The 20,775-nt window shown below is 46.2% G+C and overlaps 1 protein-coding gene across 2 annotated transcripts in view; it reads left to right on the top strand.

Annotated features, from left to right (window-relative positions):
• The first annotated feature begins 4,077 nt into the window (after positions 1-4,077).
• The window catches only part of FHL1 (four and a half LIM domains 1), a 52,706-nt gene continuing 36,008 nt past the window's right edge, over positions 4,078-20,775 (top strand). The window contains exon 1 of one of the 2 annotated variants that reach the window (XM_034781354.1): positions 4,078-4,171. The gene's annotated coding sequence lies outside the window, so the exon portion shown is untranslated. The remainder of the gene's footprint in view (positions 4,172-20,775) is intronic. The other variant, XM_034781353.1, reaches the window with a different exon arrangement.

A 20,775-nucleotide genomic window follows, 5' to 3' on the forward strand; every position in this document is an offset into this window, starting at 1 on the left:
GCCAGCAAGGAACGGCGTCTCCTAGCCAATGGGAGATGGTAGAAAGCATTACTACTGAATGCTGCTATGTGAGAGCTTAGTGTCAGTAAGGAATCCAAGAGCACCCCAAAACTATGCTCAACTGTGTGTGCATCCTTAACCAAAGGAGACTGCAACATGGCTGCGAGACTCTTCAAAATGCTTTCCTTTGTCCACCAGCATCACCTCTGTCTTGCTCGGATTCAGTTTGAGCCAGCTGTTCTTCATCCACAAGCTGATCTCATCCAAGCATTGGGACATCTTGGTGGTACTGATATAGTCATACGTGGTGAAGGATAGGTAGAGTTCTGTGTCATTGGCATATTGCTGGCCCTGGAGTCCATGGTGTCTGAACCGTTCAGCTAGTGGTTGTACATAGATGTTGAAAAGGGTGGGAAAGAGAATTGAGTCTTGTTGGATTCCGTAAGTGAGGGGTCTGGTTGTGGAAGTGCAGTTTCTCAGCAATACTCATTGGGTGCTTCCTCCCAGCTTCGCACGTGTTAACACTGGGTCTAGACAAGCCCACAGTCGGGATTCTACGTTATCGGTAGAGCAGGTTCGAATATCTTCAATGAAGTTTTGATTAAATGTATTGGTTTTGACAAGGTTCAGACCAAATCTACCAGAGAGTGACTCCATAGTGCAGTGATTAGGGCACTACCCTGGGATGTGGAAGACCCAGGTTCAAGTTCCTGCCTGATCTAGAGTGATTTGGGATGGGAAAAACTCTGCTCTGATTCAATCATGAAGTTGGATCAGGCTAGTACCCTAGCAATGAGGCTGGGCTCTTGTCTGACGTGACCCAAACCTGGAAAACCTCCCTGAATTGAAAAACTCAGCAGTCAGTCTGAAAACAGATATTTTGACACAATTTCATTTCGGTGAAAATGTTGGAAAGGTTTTTATTTTCATTCCACATTGGAATGAAAAACAAATTTTGAAACCTTGAAAATTGTTGCTAAATGGGATTGTCCTGCAGACACTGCGGGCCACCGAGTAATTTTCCTGTACAGCATCTGGTGTAGATAATCTTTTGGTGTAAGTATGGAAAAAGCTAAGTCAGTAGGGGACTTCCCTGTATGTAACCCTGTAAGAGTTCCAGACTGATTCTTAGTCTGCTCATTGACCTCGGCAGCTGGGACACACCTGCTGCCAGGGGATCGCATATCTTTCCAAATCCATTAACCAAAGGATAACAAAGCATTGCCTTCCATTTCAATTAAGGGTCTGGTCCTGCATTCCTTCTGCACCCAAGACATTCAGTGACTTCGGAAGGAATTCTGGGTGCACTAGGAATGCAGTATCCACTCCGAAATGTTTCATAGCTTTGTGACTCAGGCAGGGTCACTAGCCGGTCTCTGGGAAACAAGGCGTTAACCTCAGCTCAGTTTGTGCAGATGTCCATGGGGAAGGATTATAAACTGGCCGCATGGGAGACACGGCGATTGTTGTATTGGATCAGACCAGAGGTCAATATTGTCCACTGATGATGGCCAGTGCCACCTGTTCAGAGCAAGAAATGCTGCCAGCAGTGGAGGCAGTAATGGGATAAACCGCCCATGGAGAAAGAACCTAAGAATGTCCATACTGGTCAGACCAATGGTCCATCTAGCCCAGTATCCTGTCTTCCCACAGTGGCCAATACCAGGTGCTTCAGAGGGAATGAACAGAATAGGTGATCACCAAGTGAGCCACCCAACTCCCGTCCAATAGCTAGTTTGGCTTATGCCCCAAAACTTGAACATTTATATCCCTTCCAGTGTGAGTAGGTGTTTTTTTATCTTATAACCCTGAATGTTCCTGTTGTCCATTTAGATGTTTAATCCTTTTTTAAAATTCCGCAAGGGTCTTGGCCGCAGTGATATCTTGTGGCAGTGAGTTCCACAGGGTAATTGTCCATTGTGTGAAAAAGCAATTCCTTGTAGTAGTTTTGAGTGTGTCAGCTGCTAGTTTAATTTAATTGTCCCCTTGTTCTTGTATTGTCAGGAAATGTTCCCTTTTGCCTGTGCAAAGACAGCTGGGGTCATAAGATGGCATCGTGCCCCAGGCTATGGGAGTTTTCTGTTAATCTTTTTGTTTTGTTTTGACTTCTCATCAGCCAGTAATCGTTGAGAAAAGCCCCTTGCTGACTACATATTCCTTTTGTTCCTGCTGAGTTATTTCACCATGTTACAAGTTAAAATACACATTTTTGACCCTACAGAATATTAAATTTCAACTAATCTATGGTATGAAAAATGTTGGTATTTCAAATACTCGTATTTTATGTATGTGTGACAAAAGCTTTTGTCAGCAATGATAATTTGGCCTTGAACCATCAATCATCACAATTAATGCATGTTCTGTAACATGCTAGGCATCGTTAAATCGGGACTGTGTGGGTTAGTAGACCCTGCGAAAGTCCCCTGCTTTTATGGAGAATTATAGTAAAATGAAGAAGGGCTTGGAAAATGCAAATGCGACTCTGAGGAATGTGTTTTGACAGTATGGCAATGTTTCAGTTTCCTTTTACTAGATGAACAAACATCCCTCCAGGGAAACCTGGGTCCTGATCCTTGAATGGTCCCCTGGGTCCCAGCCCTAGCCAACAGGCCCCCCTGCCATCCTCTTGATTGTCAGAAGGCCCATGACTCCCTGTGGCACTGAAAAAGCTTTTTCAAAAGGATGAAACACTAAGTTCCATGCATTCTGCCACCCAGCAAAATGAGATCCACAAAGGGAAGCGTTCACAAAAGTGAACGTGACAAATGTATTTTTATAGCCCAACTTGGGTGAAAGGCAAGCAGAAAACAAGCAGAATAAATAGCAAAAAGCAGATGTGGATGTTTTCAGATTTAACGATCAAAGGTGGTGTCAGTAATATGGGTAAGGAGATTTGTTTAAACAGACACAAGCTTTTTAAACCGGATACTGTTCCTTTTAATGAGCTAAGTATACCATTTGAAATAATATCCCTTCTTCTCAGAGTTTTGTTTATGCTGTACTCTCTTTTGTCTGGATTTGTTCATTCCCTACAGGCTTCTTATTTAAACAACACATATTTCTCTGTACTGGAAACTCTGAATACCAATCCAAGGATGAAACATAATGCAGCTACACCATCAATAAAAGCTTTAGTGTATGTTTGGATGGGCAGTGGAGGCTGATGGCTGAGACAGATGAATTCCCCTCGGAGAGGGAATATGCTATTTGTTTGCACTGCATCTCCTTGCAAAACAGTGCTAGGAAAATAAGTACTTGGGAATAGTAGAAAATTAATGTATTCCAGTTCTAGTAGGACCGATGGGTTTGACTCCTACTGTAAGTGAATTAGCTAAATGGTCCCCAGCGTTATTGCCAATGTGCCTGTGCTACCTTGCTGAATAACCAACCTAGAATCACGCAGCCTGAGCACACATGCCGAGACTGTGTCTGTTAAATACACGGACTCTGTTTAATGATATTTAATGCCTGTTACAGCAGCCCGGGCAGACACGCACAATCTAAACCACCAGCAAGTCCCGGGCATATTCTGTGGCAAGCAGGTACCCAGCAGCGCCCAGCGGTGGGATGGGCTTCAAGACTGGCTAACTTCCCCGATCTGGCACGATGATGGGTCAGCAGGGAACCCGTGTGACTTGCAGCCAGGCTTGACTGCCACTTTATTTGTCTTGTGGTAGCATCTAGGCCCCCTAGGCAGGGAGCTGGTCCCCACTGTGTCAGGTGCTGTACAGAGGCAGACCTAGCTTGCTTTCCTGTGTCACTGCTCCTGGAGGCTGCTCACAGTTTAAGCCTGTAAGGAGCCCCCTGCTCCTCCCACCCAGCACCCTGTGCCCTTTCTAGGGGGTGGCCTCCTTGCCCCCCCATCTAAGGATCACTGACTCCTGCTTGCAGCCTGCGCTCCCCACCCCCTCACCCCACGCGGCCAGGGGGTGCCTGCTCAGAGCAATCACCTCCTTCGCCCTGCGCCTGGGGGTGCAACCAGCCCGCCCCGCCCCGCGCCCTTTGCAAACCCCGGGGCTCCCCGCGCGCGCCTGGGGGCGGCACCCGGCCCGCGCGCGCCTCCCGCCCTCCCCTGGCTCCGCGCGCCCCAGCGCTCAGTCCCACCGCCGCCCTCCTGCAGGCAGCCGCCGCCGCGCGCCGCTCCCGGGCTCTGCCGCCAGCCAGCAAGAAGGTGCACGGGTCTCTCCCATCCCCGCAGTGCAGGGGGGCCGGGCGCGCTGGGGAAGGGACTAAAGCAGAGGGGCTGAGGGAGCTGGGGGGTTTTCTGCCTAGGCTGGCTGGTTTCAAGCCTAGGAGCTTTGTGGGCTTCTCTTGAAAGACTCTTGCGGGCAAGCAGGTCCTTCACAGTAATAATCACCTGGGAAAGGGTTCAGAGCCTCAGCCCTGTTAGTCTGTATCCGCAAAAAGAACAGGAGAACTTATTTGAGCATAATCTACAGCCCACTTCATGGGATGCATGCAGTGGAAAATACAGTAGGGAGAGAGAGAGAGAGATACACACACACACTGTATTTTCCACTGCATGCACCTGGGAAAGTGACTCCAAGAGTCTCTGTGCTGGTGGGTTTAGGCAACTGAGTGTTCAAACATTTGCTGCTCTTCTCCCCGTCTCCTCCTGCTGCATCCTTCTTGTCTCGTAACTCAGGTCAGCCTCTTGCGAGGCGGTAGCGTTGCAAGCCAAGATCAGGTTTGTTGGGAATCAAGCTTTTTCTTGATTTGACAGTAAATTGTGTGTTTAGCAAGTATTTCAACCTGCTGCTTTGCAGCAATGCCTGGCACACAGGGCTGGCTTCCTTCGTTTCTGTAGGAAAGGGGCAAAAGGGTGGTTGACTTGCCTGAAACATCTAATCATATGTGTGTGTGGAACCCCAAACCCATTGTCTTTTCAGGGATGGTATGATAATTGGGTTTTTTTAGATACAGGGTAATGCAGCCGAGTGAAACCTAGAAGTAAGTTGTGAAAACTAGACCTGGTTATATATGTGACTATATAATTGTGATGCTAATGCAGGTAATAATTTTAAAAAGTCAGTCAATGTCTGTTGTACCCCCCTTTCTGCTCCCCACATTATAGAGGTAGATACACAGTCCGGCTAATTGGAGACATGTTCATGGTTTTGATCCTGCAAACACACCTGAGAATAACTTTACACCTAGGCAGTGTAGTCCTAGCCGTATTGGTCCCCGGATATTAGAGAGACAAGGTTTGTCATCATGACTTCAAAGGGATTACTCACATGAGTAAAATTATTCATAGATGTATTTGCAGGATTGGGGCTTCTATTTCCAGTCTTTAGTAAGCAGGCAAAAGGTGTGTTAATGAATATGATTTCTGTCTTGTTCACATTTTATGGCTGCAGCATCATGTTTTGCTCAGGAGTGCAAGAATGAGTATGTTTGCCGTCTAGAAATTGCTCTTGCGGTTGTGTTAATATATAACCAACTTAATTTGAATTCATCAGACTCTAGCCTGTAACAAGAACATTAACAAGTCAGACTAAAACTGTTTGTTCACCGATCTATTTTTTTACCTTCATTCTGAAAAGTTCTTACTAAGAGATGGATTTTTACAGAAGAGGAAATTGATTACATTGTTAAGCCGTGATATGTGCAAACCACCTCTGAGTAAATAGATGATACATGTAACCAAATATGGCTTCAGAATTTATAACTTCTAAGTTGTTTTTTTAAAGAAGTGAGACAACAGCCTTTTTTTTTCCAAGTCTGCATTCCTGAATACAGCCCAATTCCAAATTTCTGCTCAAAAACTTCAGTAAATAAAAATTCAGTCTTGTGCAATAACTGCTAAAAAATGCAGTAAGGGGTTTCTACAGCTAACATCATACATGCAAAAATAAAAAAGCCAGTGGAACCAAAGAATGCCTTGCTCAGTTCTTAGCATGAATCTGTTTAGGCTTACGTGCCAATTCTGGGCTTGACGGTGCAGTCCATTTCTTATCCACACTACCATTGTCTTCACTGGGAGATTCGGCTGAGCAAGGACTGTTGGATTGGGCTCTTTACGTGTTTCTACAGAAGTGCTATTTTTGCAGTGAATTATGGCAACCATCCATATATGCTGGTGCAAGTCTCCCACAGAGTGTAAATATTGGCACTTGTCCAGAAAAGAGATAATGTGTAAGGTTTTCAAGCTCTTGAAAATAAACAAACTAAAATCTGTCATTTATTTTGGAAACTGTATCTTAATTAAACCATACCCACCTACATTATCCAGCTGTGTGGCATGAACAAGCTCAGGAGATGTGTCGTTAAGTGTAGCACTGAACAGCTGGATACTATGGGAATAGACCTGCCTGGGACTGATGCTGATAGGAATTTTAGGGCAGTACTTTATAAATTGTCATGTATCTGTTTTGAGGTAGTGCTGATCCACCAACCCCTACCGCACTAGGGACTGTAGAAAGCTATAACAAATGTACACTTTTGAAAAACTCCCTCTCTTGCCAAGAAACTCCTGTTAAAAGGGGCTTATTCCATCTTAGGCCTGGTCTATACTACCCGCCTGAATCGGCGGGTAGAAATCGACCTCTCGGGGATCGATTTATCGCGTCCCGTCGGGACGCGACAATCGATCCCCGAATCGGCGCTCTAACTCCACCAGCGGAGGTGGTAGTAAGCGCCGCCGACAAAAAGCGGCAGAAGTCGATTTTGCCGCCGTCCTCACAACGGGGTAAGTCGGCTGTAATACGTCGAATTCAGCTACGCTATTCACGTAGCTGAATTTGCGTATCTTAAATCGACTCCCCGCTGTAGTGTAGATGTACCCTTAGGGTGTACAGCTCCCATCACTGTTTCTGTGTGACATGTGAATTGCTGAGAAACTTGTGTCCTTTAGAAAGGACTTTAGGGTTCTGAAGGCTGTGGACACCCTTCCCTTGAAAACAATCATTACAGGGACTGCTAATGTGCTGTGTTTGTAGTGCGCCTACTGACTTGGGGTGCTGATCTGGGACTGTGGATTCTAGACTATACTGCAATATAGATCTCTAATGCTGCAGGCTGGATATGGTCTTGGAGCCTAGATTGTACCCTCCCAGCAATAATTTAGGCTACTGATGCACTTTTAGGCTGGGATTTTCAAAGGTGTTTCCATGGGATTTAGGCACTTAATTCCCCTTTAAATTCCTTTGAAAACTCCAGCCTTAATCACTTGAGTTACAGTCCTTTGCTGAAGTTTTAATATCCTGGGTGGTACATTATTCTCTCAGCACTTTCCACTAAAGCCCTGCAGCGAGACTGGGATCCCGCGGGTCCCACAGAACCCACTGCTATAATAGCAGAAGAGGGTAAAATGTACTTTATTCCGGGTGGGATTGAGTGGGGGGGGAAAAACCAACAGACGGTGGTAATTTGCAAGAAAACACTAAATCTCTGGTCAGTTTGTCATAAATAGAATTGCAGCAACATAAATCAAGTTTTTCTTTTTTCTTTTAAATAAAGTTTTTAATACTTACATTTAAGCGAGGAATATAAAGAGATTAAATGTCTGTTATAGCAGGAGTTAAAGTATTTTTTACATGGTTTAAGCAAGATTTGTTTTATTCTTTTAGTGGTAAAAATTGTGTCTGAATTCTGTATATATTTATAAAAACTTTTTAAAAAATAACATGGGGGAATCTGTGTCTCTTGTGGGATTTGTGGGATCTAAGGTTTTTACAGGTGGAAGTGGGATAAACAATGCAGGAGCAGGTGGGAGTGGGTATTGCGGAGTGGGATTAAAAAAACAGTCCTGCAAACTGCTCTACTTTCCACTCTCATCGTGATGGACACACACTGAACTCACAAGACAGGTGCCTATTACCATGCACATTTCATACGTGGGGAAACTGAGGCATAGACCACACAGTGAGTCCATTTCAGAGCTGGCATTAAAGGAGACCATGTTGCCTCTTCCAGCAAGTTGAGCCTAACTGAACTGAATAGACAGTTTATAGCTGGAATCAGGGTGGACCCACAGCTCTGGACCCTACGTGCCACAGGAGTTCTAGGGAAAAGCATTTGTATCACGCCAGGATATTGAAAAGTTATCATGTGGCATCCTGTTGAGATGCAAACATTGCAGCATCGTCCCCTGTCCTTGTTTAAGGTGACCCTGAGTTAGTGCGTTGGCAGCTTTGAAAGCATACCCCTTATCCTGCCATGCTCCTAGCCCATAGACTTCTCTGGAGCTACTGTAGTTATGTATAGAACTTAAAAGCAGTGATGTTTTGTGTAGCTCTCCGCTGTATTTATGTAACTTTTGGATACATGGCAGCATTTTTGTTTGCAAAGGTAATGGAAGTACTTTTGTTATTGTAAACCTTACCAAATTGGGGCTTGTGATGTTGCAAAAGGGAGACATTTTATGCTTTACAAACAAAACTGTTGAGTTCACGTTATTGATGTGTTTCATCTAGTTATAAAAGAAGGGGCTGGAGAAACCACAACAGAAATGTCTAAGTTCAGTCGCTCCCATTCTGATTTTGGCAGAGTGACTATGGGAGGAAGAAACACCTCATGTTTCATTTAGATTACTTTGATTTGGAAAGGAATTTTAACCCGATGGCTCTTGAGATGCCAGGATTCTGAAGGATTAAATGTTCAGATAAAATGCATGTTTCTATTTTCACCGCATATTTCTGGAGGGCGGTGCCATATTCTAGCCTTGATCCAACTGTCCCTGCTTCCACACCATTGCATCTGAAGCCATTAGATGCTTTGCACAAGTAAGGGTTGTCACTCTTCTACCCCATATATACCGAAATCATGTCATTTCTGGACCAATAAAAGCACCATATGATTTCACCTGGAGTTAGATCTCTCAAAAGTCACCAGGCAATTGGGGGTGTGATTTTTGTGGGAGGAAAGATTGCCTAGTGGTTAGGATGCTGCTCTCAGTCTTGGGAGACGTGAGTACAAGTACCTGTTCCACCAAAGACTTTCTGTGAGACCTTGGGCAAGGAATGTAGCTTCTCTGGGCCCTCAGCCCCCGCCCCCGATGGGGATAATAGCACTTCCCTACCTCACAGGGGAGAGGTGAGGATAAATTAAAGATTGTGAGGTGTTCAGATGCTGTGGGGTTAAGGGCCAGATAAGTACATAAGATAGCTAGGTTCTGCAAAGCTTGGAATGCCCCCAACTGCTATTGCCTTTGAAGGAACATAGAGGTGCCCAGCAGGTTTGGACTGCAGATTCCCTAAGGCCCTGGGCCTGCAAAGACTTACGCATGTGCTTAACTTTACACCCCACGTGTTGTCTCATTAAGTATGTGCTTAAATCTTGCAGATTGCAGGTTAGTGAGAATAAGCTATTCCCCAGAGATCTGAACTCTGGGGGAAAAGACCCTCTGATCACTTGGCAAAGGTCACCAACTTCTTGGCACTCACCCATAAGGTTCAGTGTGAAAAGCAAACCTGGAAGCTGCCAATGTTTATACACTAATATTTGGCGAGTCAGATACTTTTTCTGAGAACAGCCAAATGTTTACTTTTCTTTACTTTGGAAATTTATGCCATGAGCTCATTAAAGTTGCAGGAATTTCCCTTCTAATAGAAATTCACTTTCACATCCCGGGCCCTGTTCTGCAACCCCTGCATGTGGAGAGCGCCTGTAGAATTTAACCGTTTGAGGGATCAGGCCCCAGTTGGGAAGTGAATGACACAATTATGCTTTCCAATTATTTTTTCCTCTCATGGGCTCTTACTGCTATTTCAACTCACTGAACGATTTTGCTACTTTGCACTTTCCCATAATCTAAATAAATCAATCTATATTCCTTAAAGAGAAAAATGAGCCCCTCCCCCCAACTGCCTCATGTTAAAATCAACTTCCTGACCCAGTCTCCTTCATCCTCCACATGCACTCCCAGTTGTGTGTATGCTGCTTCGTTATTGTAGGATTGCTAATTGTTTTGAGGGCAGTGGGCATTGATTAAAAAAGCAAGACATTAAATGACCCCAGAACAATGCAAACACCAAGAATTAAGGGCCCAGTCCTGGGCACTGCAAATCCCATTGCAGTCAATTTATTCAATAGGAGTTGCGGGGGCTCAGTACCACTTTGGGGGTGTATGGCCCCTGGCGGATTTGGCGCTTTAATGGCCTTTTGCAGATCCAGAAGATAAAGCTCTGAGAAATATTGGCCCTAACTAGTTGGATGGCTAAGCTGGTGAAAAAGGGTTTAAATGAGCAGAGAGGCTGTCTGCAAAGCTCCCCATCTGCAGCTCGTTCTTGGTTTCCACTTAGTAAATGTTTTACCCCTTCTGCAGACTCCACTTGTCTAGCTCATTGGCCTTAGAAGCTATATCTGACCCAGTGCTTATTTTGTAATGAAAAAGGTGCCAGAGCTCAAGCAGTTTTTTTACTTTCTAACTGATGTGCCAAGCCCAGAGGTGCCGTCTCTGAACTGCCAAGCCCAGAGGTGCCGGGCTCTGAACTGCCAAGCGCCAGAGATGCCGGGCTCTGAACTGCCAAGCCCAGAGGCGCCAGGGCTGTGAACTGCCAAGCGCCAGAGGTCTTGGCGTCAGATTGCGGGAAGAAAGTGTATTCCTGTGTGCACATGCACTTTGCAGGTATTCAGAATGCAGTCTCTCTGGTTGAATGTGTATGACTTACACTTGTGCTGGCATTTATCTGCTGATGGGCAAACTCAAATCCAGTTCAGAAAATCAAAACGTGGGCTAAAATTTAGTGTGGGACTAAAAGGCAATCAGATATTGATGCATGCGTCTCAGCCTGCCATGCCCCGTGCAGAACACAACGTGTGACAAAGACCAAAAATGAGGCTCACCAAAATATTCAAGCAAGAAACTTATCATGCTGTGTACTTCATCCCTTTTTAGTGTGTATAGATCTCTCTCGTCCATGAGTGTTTATTTCTAATATAAATGGTTTCAACAGTAGAAGCGAGGAGACAGCAAACTGGCATGGAACCTAAGTAACTTTACATAAGAATGGCCACACTGGGTCAGACCAAAGGTCCATCTAGCCCAGTATCCTGTCTTCCGACATTGTCCAATGCCCCAAAGGGAATGAACAGAACAGGGAATCATCAAGTAATCCATCCCCTGTCACCCATTCCCAGCTTTTGGTAAAACAGAGGTTAGGGATACCATCCCTCCCCGTCCTGGCCAATATCCATTAATGGACGTATCCTCCATGAACTTATCTAGTTCCTTTTTGAACTCCGTTATAATCTTAGCCTTCACAACATCCTCTGGCAAGGAGTTCCACAGATTGACTTTGGGATTAAGCTGAGAGGCACTTGAGAGACATGTGCAGGTGTTTAATGGCACATTTGCACAATAAATATTTTACAACCAAATGAATTGTGGACAGAGTGAACTGCAAAGCTAAAATGCGACTGAAGTCAGTCCTGACTTCTGCACTCAACCTTCCCTGCTGACATGGCAGAGCAGGGCCCATAGGAGCATGTTTTAGCTGATTTTTTTTTTTAAGTATTTTTCTCATTTTGTAAAACCCTTCTGGTTCACCGCATCATTTTGTGACATCACATAATACCATGCTTCTAATGATATAGTGACTGGTATCCATGATACCTAGACTGATGCATTCTGGGATAGGAAGTACCAAAGGGATTTAATGAAAAAAGGTAATGTAAAAGTTCTGTCTGTGCTGAAATGTTCCTGTGGTCTAGCTGGGGGTGGGGAGGGAGGAAGGGAAGGGGGCATTCAGCACAGAAATCTAGATACACTCCATTTTCACGGGAGCTTTGTTGTTTTCCTTAAATAAGACAAGTGGCTTGGTTGGTGCATGGATTTGTTTGCCTCACACAAGAGTTTAAATAGCAGAGAATGCTAGCCAGTTGCTGTTAAGTGTTTTGCGGCACAATTGTCTGGGCAGAAACTAGAAACCACTCAACAGAGCCCCAGTGCCTACCTCAAAAACAGTGTGCTGGCGGTCGGCCTTGCTGCCCTCCAGTGAAACGCAACCCTGTTCCCCCCCAGGCCCCCATGGTGTTCGTTGATTGGCTACCAAGCTGGGATCTGGCTTTGGAATCTTCCCCAGTACTCTGATTTGGGAATGATCAATCTTTGGGTGCTTCCAGCAGTCTCAGGCCAACCCCCCACTTCCTACTATGAGTAGCCATAGAAGACACCAACACTGTAGCTTATCCATGGATGAAGGGAGATTGGAGTAGGAGGGAAGAATTAATGCAGTTTCCTTTAAAGAAAAGCCCAAAGTTGTGGGAACCATTCAAACTTGGCAGGATTATCAGCAAACAGCCACTATTTGTTTAACTTGGGACTGGCTGTCCCTGTCAACTAGTACTCTATCAGCTGCCTTCTTTATCTGTTTTTTACATGAAAAATTAGATGAAATTTGATAAGGACAAATGTAAAGGAAGGAACAATCAGTTGCACACATACAAAATCAGAAATGACTTCCTAGGAAGGAGTACGGTACTGCGGAAAGGGATCTGGGGGTCAGAGTGGATCACAAGCTAAATATGAGTCAACAGAGTAACACTGTTGCCAAAAAAAGCAATCATCATTCTGGGATGTATTAGCAGGAGTGTTGTAAGCAAGACACGAGAAGTAATTCCTCTGCTCTGCGCTGATTAGGCCTCAAGTGGAGTATTGTGTCCAGTTCTGGATGCCACATTTCAGGAAGGATGTGGACAAATTGGGGAAAGTCCAGAGGAGAGCAACAAAAATGATTAAAGGTCTAGAAAAGAGGCCCTATGAGAGAAGATTGAAAAAATTGGGTTTGTTTAGTCTGGAGAAGAGAAGACTGAGAGGCGACATGATAACAGTTTTCAAGTACATAGAAGATTTTTACAAGGAGGAATGAAAAAAATGTTTCTGTTAACTTCTGAGGATAGGACAAGAAGCAATGGGCTTAAATTGCAACTAGGGCAGTTTAGGTTGGACATTAGGAAAAATGTCCTAACCATTAGGGTGGTTAAGCACTGGAATAAATTGCCTAGAGAGGTTGTGGAGTCTCCATCATTGGAGATTTTTAAGAGCAGGTTAGATAAACACCTGTCAGGGATAGTCTAGATAATACTTAGTCCTGTCATGAGTGCAGGGGACTGGACTAGATGACCTTTTGAGGTCCCTTTCAATCCTATAATTCTATGATTATATAACCATTAGAGCAAAGACTAAGCATGACCCACTTTTGGACCTTACCTGGGAGCCTTACCACTCATAATCTTTCCAGCCTTTTGGCAGTCTGCTATGACTTCTCTTTTGAACCCTCTTTTCTGCATCTCCTTGTTTAAATCTCAGTTTTCATTTTGCTCTCTCTGTTTCAAGAAGAAAGAATGATAACGACTGGTTCACCAATACCATTTATATGTCCCTTAGTGGTCTTCTATTCAAACACTGCCTGGATCCAGACTTGTTGACGGTAGCTTATGAGATATAAATCAATAGCATAAGGCGTTTGCTGTGTTTGAGTCCTAGATCAGATTATTTATGGATATATATGGGCCAATTAACTTCTGTGTGTTTAGAGAGTCAAGATGGGTGAGGTAATATCTCTTATTGTACCAACTTCTGTGTTCGGAAGGATTTAACATTTCTTTTTTGGCTGTCGGACACAAAGATTACCCTGTAATCTTGTTCAGATAAAAGGAATGCAATGTAATGAATTGAATATAGGTTATTTGGTACTGTATATACGAGATCATGGCAGTGTTATGTTGTCCCCCCATGGTCCTTTGAGGTGAAACTACACGGCAACTTCATTAACTGTGTTGTGTAGACGTTGCCAAGGGTGAAGTGATAGGTTTGGCAGCTCAGTAGCAGAGAGAGTTTTTGGGACTTGAGGAGGCATGAAAAGCAGTTTGGAGTTGTTCCCATTAGCTGTATGTTCCTGCTAAAGTGTTGACATTTCTATTGTAATCTTTAGGTTTTAGAGTTAACACCGTGTTGAGATGAATGGGGCTGTTCGTGGTTCTTATTGATAATGATTCTGATTCAGGAAAACATCACTGCATTGGTTTACCTTCGCTTCTCGTTTCAAGGTTCCTGTAACAACTATTGTCTATTGCTTTGCCTAGAATTGTGGGAGCCTCTTGAGCCTGCTTCTCCTTACCTTTACATCAGTTTAAATAATGAGTAACTCCATAGTGGTCACTGGGGTTACACCAATATAACACCAGTATAGGTGGCAGGCCTGGGAATTAGAATTCGGGTCTCTTGACTTTGAGGTCTGGCCCCAATTCAGCCAAGTAATTAAGCATGTATTTAAACACATCTGTGGTACTTAAGCACATGCCTAAGTGCTTTGCTGAATAAGTGTTTTTTTGAATACCTGCCCCAGGGCCGGAGGTAAAGGAAACAACAGCTTTTCTTCAATTTAAAAGATAAGAATGGCCTCTCCATTTAGAAATGCACATTGGAGGGATTCATTTTAGACTTCTGGATAGAGCTGGTCAGGAAATGTTTTTCTGTCCTGCAAATATTTTGATGGAAAAACAATTTTTTATCAGGAATTCTCTATAAAACGTTTCAGGTTTTGGTTTGAAAACTGAAGGCTTTTGTAGTTCCTGAAAGCCTAAAAGGTCAGGCAAGTTGGGTAAAATTTTTTGGTTTTACTGAAGATGTTTATCTGACCAGCCAAAGATTTTCAGTTTGCCGAAAACTGATTTATTTATTTTTTGTGGTGAAAAACCTGAATTTTTTTTATTGAAAATGGACATTTCCCAAAGAAATTTCCTTTTGATGGAAAAGCCATTTTTGTCAAAAAAATATTTTGAATTAGAAATTTCATCCAGTTCTACTTCTGGGACAGGGCAAAATGGACACATTTCTTTTGACTCTTTTTTGAATGCCACGTGTTGGAGACTATAACATGCTAAATACACTGGAGTAAGTCAATTGATCCCCCTCCCCCTCTCCCCAGGGGTGTTACTGCTGATGTATTTTTGGAGAAGTCATGCAACTGATCTGTGCCATAATTTCTCCACCTGTAAAATGGGTATGATATTTATTTCCTACTTTGTAGGGCCTTAGGGTCTGTAAAGAGTTTTGAGATCCCTGGGTAGAAAGTGCTGTACAAGTGAAAATGCTTATTATTATTAAAATATCATGACACTTACTAGAAGAGGATTCTCTCCCTTCCAGTTCTGTTTATCTGGGATGGGGCAGCATAGCAGTATGGATTTTGGAGCATATATGAACTAAAGCCATGTCTCGCACCTGCTTTTCGGCTGTTGCATGTCACCTAGGTCGTGTTGTGCCACAGACTTGAACTCCTGGTTGCCTTAGATCTGCAATATCAACATGTCCCATCTCCATAGCAATTACTCTCAACACCGTCTTAGGTTGTGCAATTTATTAGGCTGGGTCGGTGCTATAATGTAGTGAAACGGTCTGTGTATTTTTCCACACATTGAGACAAACAACTAATATATCTATTATAAACCAGCGGGTCATTTGCTTTGGTAACCGGGGTGATTTCCCAGTGCTGACTGAAACCTGAACTGGGCGCTGAGCTCATCTCTCTAACAATACAGTGCGCTTGAGATAGTGCGGCCGGATGACAAAAAAGCCAGCCCCTTGCCAGCCGTAACGCACAACGATAACCAGACATTCGGAGAGCTGTGCAAACCATTGTGGCTACCTCACTTTGGCCCAGTGCCTGTCCCAAGGAGTTATCACTCTAAACAGGCAATGATCCAAGCAAAGGCTGGGAGGGAAGAAGGGAGGTGCCCTGCTTCCATTGACTGGAAAAAGCCCAGCTAAAATGGGTTTGAGCTGATGTTAGGTGTGTGTCTTGTTACGGTCAACTAGCTTTCTTTCCTTCCCCCTTCCTACCAGCCCTCTGTCTTCCCCTCTCGCCACATACCCCAGCCCCACTCCCTTGCCTCTGCTGCCCCCTTTCCACCTTTCCCAACCACTGGGGTTTATACAGTTTGTTATGGGGGGAGTGGGACAGCCAGCTGCATGGAGCCCATGTTCACGAGAATGTCTGCAGGCTGTGTGTGTGTTGCGGGGGACGGGGAAGGGGTGAGGAGCACTTCCACATGGCCTCTGATCCTCCTGGCATTGTCAGCTCCTGCTAGTCACTCCCTCATCCCCTTGGTGGGTGGGACACAGAGGGGACTATTTGGTTCAAAGCTAGCATTAGTCTTCCCCAGGTGACCTCTCAAGTCTGAGGCTTGGTCTACACTAGAAACTTTTGCCAGTGTAAATCCACACCCTTGAGCAACCCAGTTATACCGACCTAGCTCCAAGTGTAGACAGCGCTGTGTCGGCAGGAGGGCGTCTCCCCTCGACATTGCTCCTGCCTCTCAGGGAGGTGGAGGACCTGTGCTGATGGGAGAGGCTCTCCCGTTGGCGTAGTGAGCGGCTTCACTGAGCGCTCAGCGGTATGCTGCAGCACTGTGAGTGCAGACCAGCCCTCTCTGAACTCTGACACCCATCCCCAGTCCTGCTAGAGCGTAGCGCCTACCCCTGAGACATACCCGCAGGCAGCCTGCGCCTTGCTAGGTGTGGATTTCAGGCAGAAGTATGTAGGCAGACTTACTCGAACCGAAACAGGACCAGGCCAACGAGCAGCAGGGGAAAATGGGAATTTAAATAGCTATAGATCGTTAGCACACATCTTAGTAGGGAGAAGCACAACAGCAGGGCATGGGGAAGGGAAGACATTTGCCCTTCATCGAACCATCCAGCTGCTACAGTGGAGGAGTGAGGAGCTGTTTAAAAAATGCCTTTAACAGGATGCATGTGCAATCGGAATCCTTCCCGCACTGTCAGAGATCACTTACGGGATGGGTGAGGTTCTGCCATCCCTGTCTGGCCTGGGCCTGGCCTGGGTCTCACCTCAAATTCGGAGCTAGAGCAGCAGTTGCCAAAGTCACGATCATCCTGCTCATTGAAATATGTTGTCCTAGGACAGGGGTGGCCAACCTGAGCCTGAGAAGGAGCCAGAATTTACTAATGAACATTGCCAAAAAGCCACAGTAACACGTCAGCAGGTCCCCATCCGCTACCCCCCTCAGCCCCCAGCGCCTCCCGCCCACCAGCAACCCCACCAATCAGCACCTCCCCACGTCTCCCGTCCGCTGTAATCAGCTGTTTCGCAGTGCGCAGGAGGCTCTGGTGGAGAGGGGGGAGGAGCGAGGGCATGGCAGGGGTAGGGGTCTTGGGGGAAGGGGTGGAGTGGTGGCAGGACCTGGGGCACAGCAGGGGGTTGAGCAGTGAGCACCCCACAGCACATTGGAAAGTTAGCACCTGTAGCTCCAGCCCCGGAGTCAGCACCTATGCAAGGAGCCGCGTATTAACCTCTGAAGAGCCGCGTGCAGCTCCGGAGCCACAGGTTGGCCCCCCTGTCCTAGGAGGTGGACATTGCCGTTGCATGCACAATAAGCAATGCACAAAATAGTAACAGATTTAAAAGACATCTTCAGGCACAGCTGAGCCTCTTGGCAGCCACCTAGAGCAAGGAAGCCGCATGAAGTGAGCAAAGGCCTGTAGGGCAGGGCATTGACTAGTTCACAGGGATAGCTCCTGTCAATAGACCTGCAGGCAACACTAGGTGTCACTAGCACCTGCAGTAGTGAGGGGAAGGAGCAAACTCTGCTTTAGTTCACTTGTGCTGAGATACCCCGAGCCCTGCCTTCTGCTCTGCCTACCAGAGCCAGCCCCACTCTGAGCTCAAGAAGAGCAAAGCAGGACAGACCTAGAGGGTCCCTCTGTGGGGAACAGAGTGAGGTATTGCTCATCCCTCCCCGTTGGGATAATGTGGGGAGAAAGAAGTAAGGGCCTCATGGGGAGGGATAGCTCAGTGGTTTGAGCATTGGCCTGCTAAACCCAGGGTTGTGAGCTCAATCCTTGAGGGGACTATTTAGGGATCTGGGGTAAAGAATCTGTCAGGGATGGTACTTGGTCCTGTTAGTGAAGACAGGGGACTGGACTCAATGACCTTTCTAGGTCCCTTCCAGCTCTATGAGATAGGTTTTCTCTGAGATGACCTTGGTTGGGAGGGGGAGAAAGAGAAGCTGCAGGAGGAGTGGTCAGTTCCTTTGTTGCCCTCCCCACTTGGTTTTGGCACCCCACTCCCCTGTGTGCTGCTATTGCATGCTTTGTTGTAAAGAGCACCGCAATGCATCACAATACATGACTTCACTGACAGTTGTCCCAGTGAAGCAGATCAGAGGGCTCATTAGTGCATTCCACCGAACTCCTGGAAACAGTTACCCGGTGATATAAAACACACAGCAATGATCATTGGTGCAGCTGTGGACAAAATCTGGACACTTAAAACAGATGTCAAGGAATGTACACTCGCTGTCTATAAATAAAATGACTTCTTTGGATAAACTGCCTAGCTCATGCAAACTCTCTCTCAGCAGCACCAGCGGGGCAAAGATGGTTTCTATGAAAAGTGTGCAGTTTCAGCTGTGCTTTTTGGAAGTGCCGGTCTTTTGTTACAGTTCATAAATATCATAATGCTCATACCTTGGAATTACTCCAGCTGGCTGCCTTCTACAATGAACCATTTGGCAAAATGAGCAACATAATCCAGTACAATAACCCCCTGGTTAACGATGAACTTCATATACCCAAAGGCCTGAACAGTGATCGTCCAGTGCACAGTGAGGGTTATGTGAAATGAACATAAGCCTGAAGTCTGTCAATATCCTGTATTATAAAGAATGTTTATGTTACCAAATTATTTTCATGCAAGGATTATAATTAATGATATGATTGTAAACAAAAATATTTGCTAGCCTGTGCGTATCACCCTTCTATATCTGATGAGCTGGGGTGATGTTTTGGAAGATGTTTTCTTTAAAAGGCATAATAAAATAACAGCCCTTGCTGTGTCTTTTCATGAGTTCCTGAAGCATCCTGGTGAATAACATACATTGGGGATTGTCTGAAATCTCACTCTTCTTTCCTGTGGTTCCGTGCATGCCTTCTAGAGAACAGCTAGCTCTTCTGAGCTCTCCTTCGATAGGGTTGGAGTGTCTTTTTTTTATTGTTGTAAGTTAGGTTATTTATTTCATATCTGTTTTAGCTTTTTGCCTGTTTCCTTTGGCACTTGCAGGGCTGTTTTGTCACACACAGCTGACTCTAACAGATTGATTTGGACAGTAGTTTGAGAGCTAGCTGCAGTTGTGTTTAATGAGTTTGTGTAGTTTCCCTAATGTCCCTCTCCAGTCTGTGCCTGTTCTTTGTCCCTGAATTTACTACCCTGCTGCTCTCCATTCTAGTGACTTTTTGGTCATGTTACCATTTAGGCCCCGATCCAGCCCTGGAGAATGGGTTTAACTTTCAGCACATGAGTAGTCTCATGGACCTCAATGGGATTACTCCTGTGCATAAAGTCACGCATGTGCTCCCGTGCTTTTCTAGCTCAGGGATCACATGTAGTAATTGCTACCATTCCTGCCTGGTCTCTTCTCCAGAAGCCTGTCCACGCCCTGTGGTTGTCCTGTGTCTTGTCTCCGCGTGGTTTGTGACAGCGCCGGGGGGATTGCTGGCAGGGAGTCATGAGAATAATGTGCGCGCATGAGATGCTCTGTGTGACGGGTTGGATCACAGAAACCCCCTTGGGAGCTGCCACCCGATGTGCAAAGACTANTATAAGCACCCCCTCCCCATAAAGCCTTATGGGGTACACTGTCACACTCTGTACAAAGCATATATTGACTGGTGCTAGCAGAGGCTGCTTACGACAATCTGCTTCCATCGGTCTAACCGCGGTGTGCCGCCCCCTCCTACCGCACAGCGTGCGCCCTGCACATCTGAACCGTTCCGTCACGTAGGCACTGGGTTCGTAACATTTTTGGGGGGACCTAGGGGTCAGAGGAGAAACGGAGCCCCTGAAGTCTGATCCCACTGACTGGCTCCAGCTGTGGCACTAAACTTGGCTACGGCCTGGCCTGGGTGGGTAAGTGACCCCCCCCCCCCCGCCTCCCGGCATGGGAGGGACCTGAGCGATTTTTTTAAATCAGCTCCCATATTTCAAGGGGATGCCTCAGGCAGACAAGAGAGACCCCCTGCGACTTCCTCCTCTCCTCCCCCAGGTCAGTTCCCTCTTTGGGGTGACAGAGTGGCAAATATAGCAGTGTGTTCCTCCATTAACAGGCTTCCCTGGAAGGACCCCCTTGAGCAGCATCTGCTGGGACTTGCAGCGTGGGGCTCCATCTGCTCCCCCAGTTGGGCTCTGCCCTCCCCATCCCAAGCAAACCCCTCTGGGTGTCAATCGTAGGGGCTGGGGGGAGCTGCACCAAGCTGGGTGGGGGATCCCTAACATGAGGTGGGGGAAGGAAGCATACTCTATCTGGTTGGAACAGTGGGGGGGGATTATACAGGGGACTGGAAATTGGAAACAGGGTGGGGATGGGGGCCAGGACTCAGGGAGAGACCAGGACACAGGGGACGGATGGGATAAGGTTCAAGACATTGTGGGGGGACAAATAGGGTGGGAGGACTAAGACATGTGGGGGAAATAGGGGATTAGGAAAGCAGGGAAGATGGGGCAGGACATTTGAGAGGGAAGCCGTGGCACTGGTGGAGGCAGGACCCCAGGTGCAGATAGGGTAGCAGGCAGGACGTGGTCGGGTAGGAGGACTGGGGAAAGAGACAGACCAGGGGCAGATGAGGTGGGAGATAGATGGGGAGCAGGACCGCATGTGGCAGATGGGCTAGGACATAGGAGGGAGATGGGGGGCAGGAACCCACTGGGAAGGGACAGCTTGTGTGGGGTAGGATTTGGGGGACAAAGAGGGGCAGGAAGACTAGGCAAGGGGCAGATGGGGGGCTGGGGGTCTCACTTCCATGGTCGCCAG

The sequence above is a fragment of the Trachemys scripta genome, chromosome 9, assembly GCF_013100865.1.
Source record: "Trachemys scripta elegans isolate TJP31775 chromosome 9, CAS_Tse_1.0, whole genome shotgun sequence".
Taxonomy (NCBI): domain Eukaryota; kingdom Metazoa; phylum Chordata; order Testudines; family Emydidae; genus Trachemys; species Trachemys scripta.